General features: G+C 41.0%; 1 protein-coding gene across 21 annotated transcripts in view; it reads right to left on the minus strand.

Moving 5' to 3' along the window:
• Window positions 1-12,018, minus strand: part of TENM3 (teneurin transmembrane protein 3) — a 355,944-nt gene that overhangs the window by 182,330 nt on the left and 161,596 nt on the right. Inside the window, exon 2 of one of the 21 annotated variants that reach the window (XM_021397117.1) lies at window positions 3,053-3,127. The exons of 19 other annotated variants lie outside the window; for them this stretch is intronic. The gene's annotated coding sequence lies outside the window, so the exon portion shown is untranslated. One more of the 21 variants, XM_021397118.1, reaches the window with a different exon arrangement.

A 12,018-nucleotide genomic window follows, 5' to 3' on the forward strand; every position in this document is an offset into this window, starting at 1 on the left:
CAGCTCATGTAAACTCTCAGGAATCCAAGTTTCACTGCAAGTGTCTTTCTGAATCTGTTTATTTCAGAAGATGCGGTATGAACAATGTTATAATAAGTTTTACTATGTTTTAGCCATAAATGACTCATGCATCACTCCATTTGAAAGAATAAAATCCTAGCATGCAAGTACAATATGTTACTGCAGCTGTTCCATGGGAACAACAACATATCCATTTGGAAGGAAAATACATTTATGAAAAAGCCTGACTAGCAGAAAAAGCAGAAAACAATTTATTATAAACAATAATATACAATGCAACTGCTTTATTTGACATTTTTATGGTTACAGTCTGTTTTCATAGAATCTATTGGATTAAAATGCATCCAGCTCTTTCCCTCCCACTCCCAGCTCAGATTATCCTTCCTTGATGTTATCAATGAAAAACCCACTAGTTTTCTACTAACTGAGCTTTGGAAGAGGGGTTCCCAGGCTAGCCAAATGTGAAGTTGCTGGTCAGAGTACATCAAATTATTTCTTTGCTTCAGGCATATCTTACCCTCCTACCAAGATCCCAGTTGAGGTTCAGAAACATAAGTTTCGTTTCCCCTTTGGTTAGTAAAATATTGTATTTTTATCTTACAAACCTGCAAAGGTTACAGACTGAATGCCGCAAAGCTGGCAGGCAACCTATCTCTGTGAATTACACAACATGCATAAAGAGAAGACAGTGCCACCACCATCACAGCACCTATGACCTCCTAGATACCTCTCTCTTCCCTATTACAGCCAAGGCAACCTTTCCCTCCCTACTTTTTCCCCCCATCTTCTCTCTCCTTGACCTTTTATTTCTGTGCACCTTTCTCATTACTGACAACTTTATCTGCAATTAAAAGTTTCATGAGTTACTTCTGTTATAAATTAATGCAGTGTAAAAAGGAAGTGAACTTGCATGGGAAATTATCAAGATAAGAACAGGTAGAAGTATTTAAAGTAGCACGAGTTAAATAATTATGCCATTTAACATAAACAACTGGCATATCAAAACACAGAGATCTTTTATAGTGTTCCATTGAATAGCGTACATTGAATTACATACATAGGTAGTGCTGATATACTGATAATGCCATTGTTTCTTTCCATGACATAAATGCTTAAAAGCAGCGCACTAGTTCGATACAGATGGACACTTCCAGATGGAATATCCCCCAACCATTCCCCTAAAACAGTTGCAGACTCATCAACATGAGACCCCAACTACCTTCACTCCCAGCTGCTAGTGTAGCATGGCATCTCGGCTGGTTAACAGGACTTTTTGTCCACGAGAGACACAAACAGGCTGAGAATGCAACTAATCACAGAAAAAAAACCAAAACACTAACACTTTGCTCAATTTAGGCCAGAGAGTTAAGTCTGGATCTCCCACATTCCAGGTGAGCGCCTAGCTGAATTCTCAGCTAGCGACTTGTTCTCCCTCTCTCTTTTCACAAAAATCTCTGAAGAACTGTGTTTAGTTCCTCATCAAGACAAATGCCAAGCCTGCTAAATTTTTCATGACACTGAATTCTTGTTCTCCTGCCAGCCCTGGTTATGTGTGAACATTTTAGGCTCCCTCAGGCATTTATTTTACTACACATCCCTGAAATACTTAAGTCTATTAAGACTTAAAATAAACATGCAAAAGGGAGGAATCTGCTAGCTGTTCTTCCAGTCTAGATTGTAAGGAGGCAGTACCTACCCTGGAAAAGTTTGGAAATTATTCTCAGCATTGCCAGTGAAGTTGTGGTATACTGGACAACAAAAGCCATCAAACCATTCAAGCTACATTCTGGGGTTCAACTCCAGAACCCATCAGGATGAGCCCTGGGAGGCTGTTTAGAAGCGGCCTGACAGGGCTGAGGCTGTGCAAATCACCTGGACCACAAGTGTGTAGCCTGAGCCCAGTGCATAATGCTTTTCAGAAACAGTGCATTTACTAAACACTATCATAATGGCTATTCTGCATGTGCACTGCCCTGGGTCTGTGCCCAGCTAAGATCCTGTCTGCTCTCTTGCTACCAGAAAACAAAGGACTGAAGAATAACTTACATAGCTTCTCCTTAGTTACACTCCTCACCAAAGGCTCCTCTGAAGCAGAAACTGCACTGACCACAAGCTAGACTGGCCTATTTGAAAAAAACTTTCAAAATCCTCTTGTTAAACAGTTCCTAGAGTGTTCAGGTTGCTGTTGCATAAATGGCAACAAGCTGTCCTCAGGAGACCAACGCTTGAGTCTCCAGGATTTAATGAGATTGTAGTATACCTATATAATCCTTGCAGGTGATCCTCTCTGAAGGGACAACCTTCCTACAGTTTCAAGGCTTTCAAGACTGAAAGCCTCCAAATTCTTGCCATTCAGATCTGTGATGGATTTTTTTTTCCTTGATATGAAATCTGATAACTGGTTCTTGCCAACACAGAAGATAAGAGCAAAGGTACCAGCATTGGCCATTGCCCCGTTTCTGACCCTCCCAAGACAGCAGACAGGTAGAGCATCAAAGACAAAACCCCAGAAGATTTCTCTAAAAACAGAATATGCTTGGGAGGGAGGTGGGGAGGCCTTCAGTTCTGTCAACTGCATTTATTTATCATGAAACAACTGGGCTGGAATAGAACATAGCAATTTGTTTACACTATTTCCTTGCATTAGTCAAGAATTATGAGGGTACTTCAGTTTCCTGGTCTGTCTAAAGTAAACAAAAAAAAAAAACTAAAGGAGAGGAAGTAAATCACTATTGAAAGCCCTATATAAGCAGAGTTAGTTAATACAGGTACACTTACACTTAATCTTACCTGCCACACAGTTTAAGTTTAAAAACACATCATGTTAGTTCCATATATTGCTTGTAATTCATTTAGCCTCATCACATCGTTTTTGTCCCGTTTTTCCTCTTTTGTCACCTAATCTACCTTCATCTTTACAAACTGAAAACTCATCAACACAGAAATATTTTCTTCCTAAAATCTGCAGAGTCCCAAAGCCTATCAGAGAAAATGTTACTATTTCACTTACGATAATAGCCTTTCCTCGTACCTCTAATATGAGAATGACAGAGCACCAAGCTGAATGGCACACCTGTGATGAATCACACCTTGTGCCCCTGAACACCTGTGGTGGAAAAAGAAGGGAATCAGTCATTTCTCCTACTGTGGGCTGACAGGACATGAAACACAGAGCAAAGCAAAGTCAGAGAATCAGAGCTGCCAGCTTTTATGTCACGTGGGACCCAATGAAGGGCTGCAAAACCCATTCTGTAAGATTTAAAAAAAACAGAAGAACAGACTTCTTTTGCTCTGCCTCCACCCTGAGTGAGAAGGAGCTTGCTTCAGCTGAGCTTTCCAGTCAAATTGTAGTTACACCTCCACAGACACCTGAGGAGCCTCATTTGTTTTGCCTTCAAGCAGCACGAAGATGTGCTGCCAAGTATTTCACCCGCAATGTTTTCCTGCCTTGTGGGGTGGGAACTCCAAGGTGTTAAAAGAGCTAAAAAAAAAACAAACAACCACACACAACAACAACCCAACAACAAACAAACCGAAAAGCCAGAAAACCAGCCCCAGTGGATTTTAAATTAAAGCCCAGACTAAAAACCAGTTCTGAACCCCTAAAATCTGAATATATAGTGTAAACATTGTCACAACTTCATTCAAAGATATAGTTGTGACCCCAGATTTTTCCCCTCACTTATTCTTACAGAACTCTTAACCTCACTCAGCTTTGAACAACAGCTGCACAAGAAGGAATGCCAAAGGAATGTCCCCTATTATTGCAACATCAGAAAAGCTCCACACAGAAACCAGGCATGGCACAAGAGCGCGTTTATTATCCACCAGCTAAAATGTGACTACGTCAAATAAGATTGATGATTACTGATGGAAACCATGTGTATCTTTATTAAAAAATGAAACTGTCCAATTAAAAACCCTGCTTCCATCTGATTCTTTCTAGACTACTGCAGTTTCAAGCATTATCTCACAGCTTATATAAGTGAAAGAACAACCCTCTGTATACTTTCAGAATTTTAAAAGTCCCGTTCTTTGTAAACAATATCTTCCTCTTTCTTTGGCAGTTTGTATTAGCCTTTCACACACCAGTAAGGGAAATGAGATACAGAAGCAAATAAATTAATAGAATAAGATAGTTCTAAAACTTGTAAATAAGAGCACACATAAGCAGCAATTTTAAGCCTAGTTTTTAATGTCTTGCCTGATTTTAATTTGTGACTTATTACACTGGTAGGGGCAAGAATATTTGTTGCGCTAGGCATTATAAAAATGTATAACAAATCCTGTAGTCCTTTCTCTGTATAAGGTAACAAATGGCAAACACCAGGTAGGATTCACCCCAGAGCAACAACTCAAAGGCAGAGGAGCAGAATTACTGCTGATGGCATGTCACCCCCTGCACAGGGCTTTGCTACCAGAGGTCTCAAATGCAGCTAACATGTTGCCAACTTCTAATACAGGTTCTATAAATGCTCCGGGGGACTAAAATCTGAAAGCCTGGTCTACTCTACGCTGAAGCCATCAAGTTCGCAGATGACTCAAACTCAGGACCGTAAGGATGAGGGCAAGCGGTGGAGAATTGCATAAAGATGTTATGAGATCGAGCAACTAGATGATGAAACGGTAAATTAAATTCAGTGTAGATAAGTGTAGAGTGATTCACATGGGAAAATATAACCGTAACTTCACATGTACAGTGATAGGTTCTGAGCTGAATGTTACTGCTCAGGAATGAGACCTTTGGGTTACAATAAATTGTTCCATCAAGATGTCAGCTCAGCACTCAGCTGCCAAAAGCAGCAGCTCAAATGCTAGGTATTGTTAAGAACTGAACAGGAAGCAAAACGGACCCCATGATTATGCCACTTGGTAATTCCATCCAGTTGATAAACTGTCCCTGCTTCCAGCACAGAAAAAGTTAGTGATGAAAAACATCTCCTAAATATTTTCCATTGTGGTTAGGAGCAAAACAGAAATAAGGTTAATGAGGAAGAGAGACCTACAGTTATAGAGACAATGATAGCAGTTTCAACATACTCAGCATCTGAGTTTCCTAAGAGTTGTGTCTGAAGCCACATCCAGAATACAAGGAGACTGCGAGTAGTTGATACTTGCTGATAAACCATTCAAAAAGAGGTTGACAAATTACACACATAACCATAGAACTCTATTAAAAAGCATTGCTGCGTAACTGAAGGCTGCTAAGCTACTGCTAAAAGCGCAAGCTTTACTAGTATTTGAATTAGCTGGGAAAAGACAAGCTTGAAGATTCGCCTTCACTGTAGCAGTATGCAGTCAGCTAAAAATCACTTTGCCGTGCCATTTTGAAAGCAACTAAAGATTTTAAGCCTCAAGGGTAGGCGCAAGTGCCTGCAAAAGGGTAAGCAGGAACAAATGCATCTAAAGATCTTAAAGGCCTTTGCCTGCCTCATTGCTCTCTTTCTTCATTTTCTTTCCTATGAAGTAGTCTGTCTGAGGGACCACTGGAATGAGGCTCTGGTGCTTCAACAGCACACAAATTTTTTTACCTGCTGAGGTTCTTGTTACATACACATGTGCACATAAGACAAATGCACTACTAGCACACATAAACCAATCTATACAGTTGCCTTTCCTGTCATGTAATAACATAACTACAGAAAGGTGGAAAATACATTGGATGGTAAACAAGAGCAACAATGAGTAATCATCCTTTAATTTTAGATTCATGAATTTATCACACATGGACATTTTTCAACAAGAAATAAAGCTTCACAGGGTATTTTATTACTTTAAACTGCTCGCTGCAGTTCTTAAGAGTTGCTCCAGAAGAGCAACAGGGATGAATGTTATTCTAAAACAGACTAAGACAATTTTCTTTCACCTCATTTTAGCCTTACGTTTCCTTTTATAAAAAAATCTGTTACGAGTTATTTCAATGCAATTTTTACAAAAAAAATCCCTATTGTGGTGAATTAAAAAAAAAAAGGTATTCTTTTGATGTAGCCATAATTCTCCAGCACTTCAGGCCCTTGCCTCGGCTGAGGCACACTTCTTCTTTTGTCCCATCCAAGCACATTTTTATGATAGGTCATAAGGGACACTCAGCAGGAAGTGCTCTGGGAAAATAGGTAGTCATGACTTACAAAAAAAGCTTCTACAGGGAATAAATGGAGGAATTTTAATTAAAGTAGAATGAAGAAAACAGAGGAGATGTTAGCTGGTAGCTAAGATGTAAAATTTTCAGTTACTGCAAGTAAGCGGAAATCAATCAAGTTGCTCACTAAATTCTTTGAGTACTGAGAAAACAATGCACAGAATGGGTGAAACCATGACAGGCAGCAGACTCAAAGCAAGGCAGACACGACAACTAATTTAAGATCTGTCTTCTCCCACCACAAAAGACAACTTACGTTTCAGCATAACAACAGTTACTCACGTTAATCAGAGGAAAAAAAAAACAGCAAAAGAAAAATCACACAGTCACCCTCTCGTTATTCTGCTCCTTACTAAAAATTAACTCATCATTTGTCTACTGAAGTGAGAGAAGAAACATTAATTAACCCAAGAAAGCCTGCGACTGCTAGATAAATTGTTCCTCGACCCTGCGCTGCGTGCAAAGGGCAGGACCAATCCATTACGGGCACTGCCTCCTCCTCCCCTCCGCAGGCAGGGCAGGAGGGCAGCCAGCCCTGTCTAAAGGCCTGGCACACAGCAAAGCTTCAATTCTGCCGCACCGTTAGGAAACGTTGAATAAATGAAGTTTTCCAGAAAGCCATTCCAACTTAGTTCCTCATTACGAATCTAATTACAAGGCATCTTTCTAATGTACACCTGACGACATCGTGCAAAGTGCTTAGCTTTAAAGGTCAGCAGAAGTAAAGGAACAATTTTGCTATTTATAGTAAAGAGTGAACTTCTCCTATTTGGCTGTTTAAGCAGCCAACTCTTGAATTTAATGTAATTAGGGAGGGGATATTCAATTTACAGTATCCACAACTAATGATGATTACACTGGTTGAAAAAAGCTGCTGGTAAGCATAAGAAACCATTGTAATTACATCCCGTTTCCAAAACGACCGGCGCACCGTGAACTTGAGGCATTCCAGCAAATGAAGGCCACAGCACATAAAAGCAAAGAAGCTTTGGCAGTTTAGAAGCTGCGCTGTTCAACGTAACGAGCCGTGCGACCATGGGGAGATGACAGACTGCCTCATGGCACTCACCCCAACAGCCCAGGCCATCTCCTTCCCCCTCACAGCCAACCATGTGCATCCTACACAGCACGCTCCCCTTGGGCAGCGCGCGCCGATCCCAGCTTGTCGAGGAGGATGCCGGCCCTGGGGATGTGGAAACATCTCCTCCTCACCTCTCCCCGCCCCACGTGTGGCAGATTAGCTAGGTCAGCAATCCGCCAGAACCAAGGTGAAAAATAAACAAACGGACACGTTCACAGCAGCTGTGGCAATTGCTCTCTGGAAAATTATTCAGGCGTTATGAGGGAGGAGGCATTAAATGCTGCTGCCACTTGCAGCTTCACTGCTCTCTGCGCGCTGGCAGCAGAGTGAGGCGCGCACTTGAGGAGGATCAGAGAGCTTGCCTGTCTGAGCATCTTCCATTAAATTTTTGTCTTACAAGGAGATAAGCAGGAGTCTCTCTGCCTGATAGGCAAAAGCCTTGTCATAATTCATTAGCAGGGCAGCCTCGCTCTGCTTTCCTTCAGTGAAATCAGGCAACTGGGCTATGAAGGCAACGCTGAGCAAACACCAGCTTCTCTAGAGCCAGTGCAATGAACTCGCTGGTACTTGGCATTGCACTGTGCCTGAGATAGGGTGACGCGCACTGTTCGACAAGACCTGTCAGGGCCTGAAGGGCCAGCAGAGAGACCCACAAAGAAAGCAACTCCTCAGCAGGACGCAACTCACTGCCTGCATGTGAGAACTTCCCATCTTGGCTGTGGAGATAACTGCACTCACCTGCTTTTAATATGCCCAGAATGAAGCTGACAGTTTGCTCTGCTAAACCACTTATATCCAAGGGGAAAAAAGCCTAGAGGAGATGAGGTAAAAAAGCACCAACTACAACATCAGATTATTGCAAAAATTAACAGAGATATCACAACTCTTCAATCACATCCTAAATTCATCTGAAACCTCATTTCCTTCTAAGTAAGGATAATGTAAACTGCAATTGCAGTTATCTGTTAGGAAAGGAAACAAGCTCAGACAAAGTGTCAAGATAAAGTCATTAGGATGGCATTAAAGTAGGGAAGAGCAAAGCATGCCTTTATATATATCTTTTTTCGGTCTACTGTGCATCCATTCATATGGAGCTAAAATGAACCTGTTCCGTTTAATTGTGTTTTACATATTTCTTCATGATGAACAGATCCAGTAAGAGGGACTGAAGAAGAAACGTACTCTGATAGCATTTGGTCCAGCTCACACTGCACACATGCAACACTGCTTCAGGTGACAAAATAATCCTGTACTAGCAAGTAAAATGTAAAACACGTATGGTCCACTATTTAAACAGACTTCAGCAGAAAAACTGGTGTTACAAGCCTTAAACTTAGCTATTACAGAGCTTCTAACTTTGCATTCAATTTCTCAAAGTTGCCCAATCATCACATAACATGAGCAGTCCAAAAATATAAATTAATGTGGTATGTTTAGAAAAAGCAGCAAAGGCACAGAAAATGACTAATTATTGATTTAAGAACATCTGTGCCACAAAATCTTCTTCTGCAATAAAGCAGGTTCAGGTAATTTGCAAACAGCAGAACAGTATTGCTTTCCTAAGTTCCTTTGTGCTTCACTTAGGCATGATAATTTATTTTGAATGTAATATCTGTCTTTAAAACTCTGGTCTATAACCATTATTAGCAACAGCACTATTAGCATGTCTAGAGATCGCTGCATGCCAGCAGAACGCAAGTGATTGAACAGAAATCAATAAAGGTGTTTAATGACTTCACGAGAAAAATAAGTGACCCTCACACCCTTAATGGATTAACGTCACTTGTGTGCAACACATTGCATAATGCTGACACAGAGCCACTCAAAGCAGTGTCACTTTTCATACGAGTGCCTTAAAACCTTATCAAAGGGAAATTGTGTTTTAATGCTATTTCAGATGTCATTTTTGAGAGGATTTTTACAATCCCATTTCATAAAGCGGAAAGCATGATCTGAATTGTTACAAGTAGCTTTTGTCATTGGCACATGTACTAGGTCACCCTCTGAAGCTAGCTCGTAAAATGAAATCCTGAACACAGAAGGATAATGCTTGGAAACACTACTCAACATGTTTACTGTATTCTTTCCCCTCCAAATACCCCAATATCTATACATCTGAATCTTTAATACTACCAAAGGCATGCCTTTCCAGGTTCAGGATGCTATTCCTCACAGTTTTACAACACAAGATCCATGGAATGCGCAGCTCCCAGTTCACCACCCAGCCTTGGAATGGAAGGGCCAGGGGAACAGTCCAAATGAAACAATGCACAATGAAATAAATGACTGCCCCTCAGACTATTACCAGCTTTAGGAATATGGGTATCTGTTCATCTTCAATACGCTGCTTGCTATCCCATTTTATTGCTATTCCCCAATAAGGAATTGTGGGTCACAGCAAACTGCTCCACGCTCTCATTCCTTTATTTTTACTTTAGCAGGCTGAATGTGGAAACATACAGCATCTACGAGCTATCTCTTCGAGGACATGAAGGCTCTTTGTTGGGAAACAAGCAAGTCAAGTTGAAGACGTCAGTGCACACCGTCTAAGCAGACTGCCATCAGCAGGCTGCATGCACAGTTCCCATTGAGTGAGCTCGAACACAACCGAGGGCTGAGGGCATTCATTCCTTGTTGTATCTGCCGTATTATCTACCATAATTTCAGGCTAACATGAAGTAAAATGAAAGAACTACAAAATCTTCTTCCTCCAGATAAGTCTGTCCCAGGTTTCACATGTAGTTTCTACCTGAAGAAGCAGGAAGACTCACACTCAGATAAAAGGAGGAAGCAAACGCTAAAGCTTTTTCTGACTGACTTGAGCATTTCCTTATTCCTCCCCAAAGGACATGAAAACTCCTCCAGTAAATGTAGCATCATAATTGGCTATAATTGACTCCATCCTTCAATTTTTAAGGCAATCTATAAAATATGGATTGTTTTGTCAACTGGGAGACAATTTTGTGACGCCACACTGTTTATCTCATTACGGTGATCTTCCCCGCACTCAATATCATTTGTTACCCCTCAACCTCCATCATTTGTACTGCAGCCCTGGGCCCCTCCTCATTTAACGCACTGCACACTTCGTTAGTGTAACACCAAACATTTCAAATGCTACCAAAAGGAATTACCTGCTGAAAATCATTGCAATAGGGGAAGAGAACACTACCAGCAACACAGTGGCAGGTAAAGTACCACACTGGTATTTGGACATGCACACTCTGCCCTGACACGGTCTGCTAAATACTATGTTGTCATCAGCCTATCTCACAACCTATCGTGCATGAAACAGAGAGAATAGGAGCCAAAAAATAAAAACAAAAAACGCAAGGTTTAACCAGTTTGCTGTTGTTTTCTATTACACCTGCTGTACTAGTGAATATGCAACATTTTAATGCAAGCTGGTAATGCTCTGGCTGTACAGCCCGTTGGTACTTGCCCGGCAGCCACCACACCACTGCAGTTTTGCGGTAGGCACTTGGATCACAAAAACACGATTTCTGAATGGGAACAACTGCATCTGGCATCTTCCATTAGATGGATGCAGACAAATACCTCACAACACAGCCAGAATGATGGAATTCTCTTTTTTCCTATTGCTTCAAACAATTATTACTATTTTTTTTAAATACATCTCTGTCTCAATGCTTCATTTGAAAATCAGGAAGTAAAAGGAAACTAAAAATGAAAAACCCCAATACCAGCAGTCACAAAACTGCAGCAAATGATTGATAGAAACATTGATGTAATCCTGTCCATAGCAACAGTTTAATTATGAACATCTTGGCAGTGAGCCTGCTCTGTGTGTTGATTTTCCCCAGCAGAGAATGCCATACAATCCATCTTTGTATTGCGCGCTACATGACTACATGGAGAGGCCAATCAAAGGGAACAAGGAACAGAGAAGTTGCAGTAAATTACAGGGGGGATACAGAAGTACATTGGCCATGAATAATTACACTCCTGAGGATAAGCAAGCCTGAGAAAAAGGAGGGGAAGAAAAAAATACCAGGAGGGTGCTACCCACAACAAAATACTACTATACTCCTTAATTACAGTGGTTACAGCACACAACATGAATACTCCTCAGTGATGAATGGCATGAATTTCTGGCACCCATCTAGAAGTTCCCCTTGGCCAGTTCTTTTTCACAGGATGCCTACTGTGCTGCCAGCACTGCAGCCAGAGGAGGTCCTGCTTACCTGAGCAGAACCCTGTGGGGACACAGGGCTTAGCGGTCACCTCCACATTACACCCCGCAAGGCAGAGCACACCAGCAGGAGTGGAGCTGCTGTTACAACCCAATAGCCATGCAATTTGTATGGTAAGCATTTTCCTTCGACTGGTTCAGTGTGGTGCTGTGGGCAGAAGCACCCTTAGAATTCTAGACCTACTATCCGGAGCAACATTTGGGAAAATCTCTCTGAAATACCGAAGCAGCAGTTTAACATTTTACTATCTGCTCTTTAACAAAATGTTCCAGTAATTTTTAAGAGTGCAAACAAAGGTTTTGTGAAATCCTGTTAGGCTATTACATGTGGTAAGAAAACCATCAATCATTTCTGCAGCCCGGTGTCTGCATTCACAGCTTAACTCAATAAAGACTGGTTTTATTTTCTATTCAAGTATGAATATTTTATATATGTAGCCACATAAATCAATGAGAATACTCATACACGTATATATATGTAGTGTACCGTGTACATGATTCTTTGAAGGGAGTGCAAAACAGTTCTGAGATCTGAAATAACCACATTATAAAAATGAACTTCCT

Source organism: Numida meleagris, chromosome 4, assembly GCF_002078875.1.
Source record: "Numida meleagris isolate 19003 breed g44 Domestic line chromosome 4, NumMel1.0, whole genome shotgun sequence".
In the NCBI taxonomy this organism is placed as follows: domain Eukaryota; kingdom Metazoa; phylum Chordata; class Aves; order Galliformes; family Numididae; genus Numida; species Numida meleagris.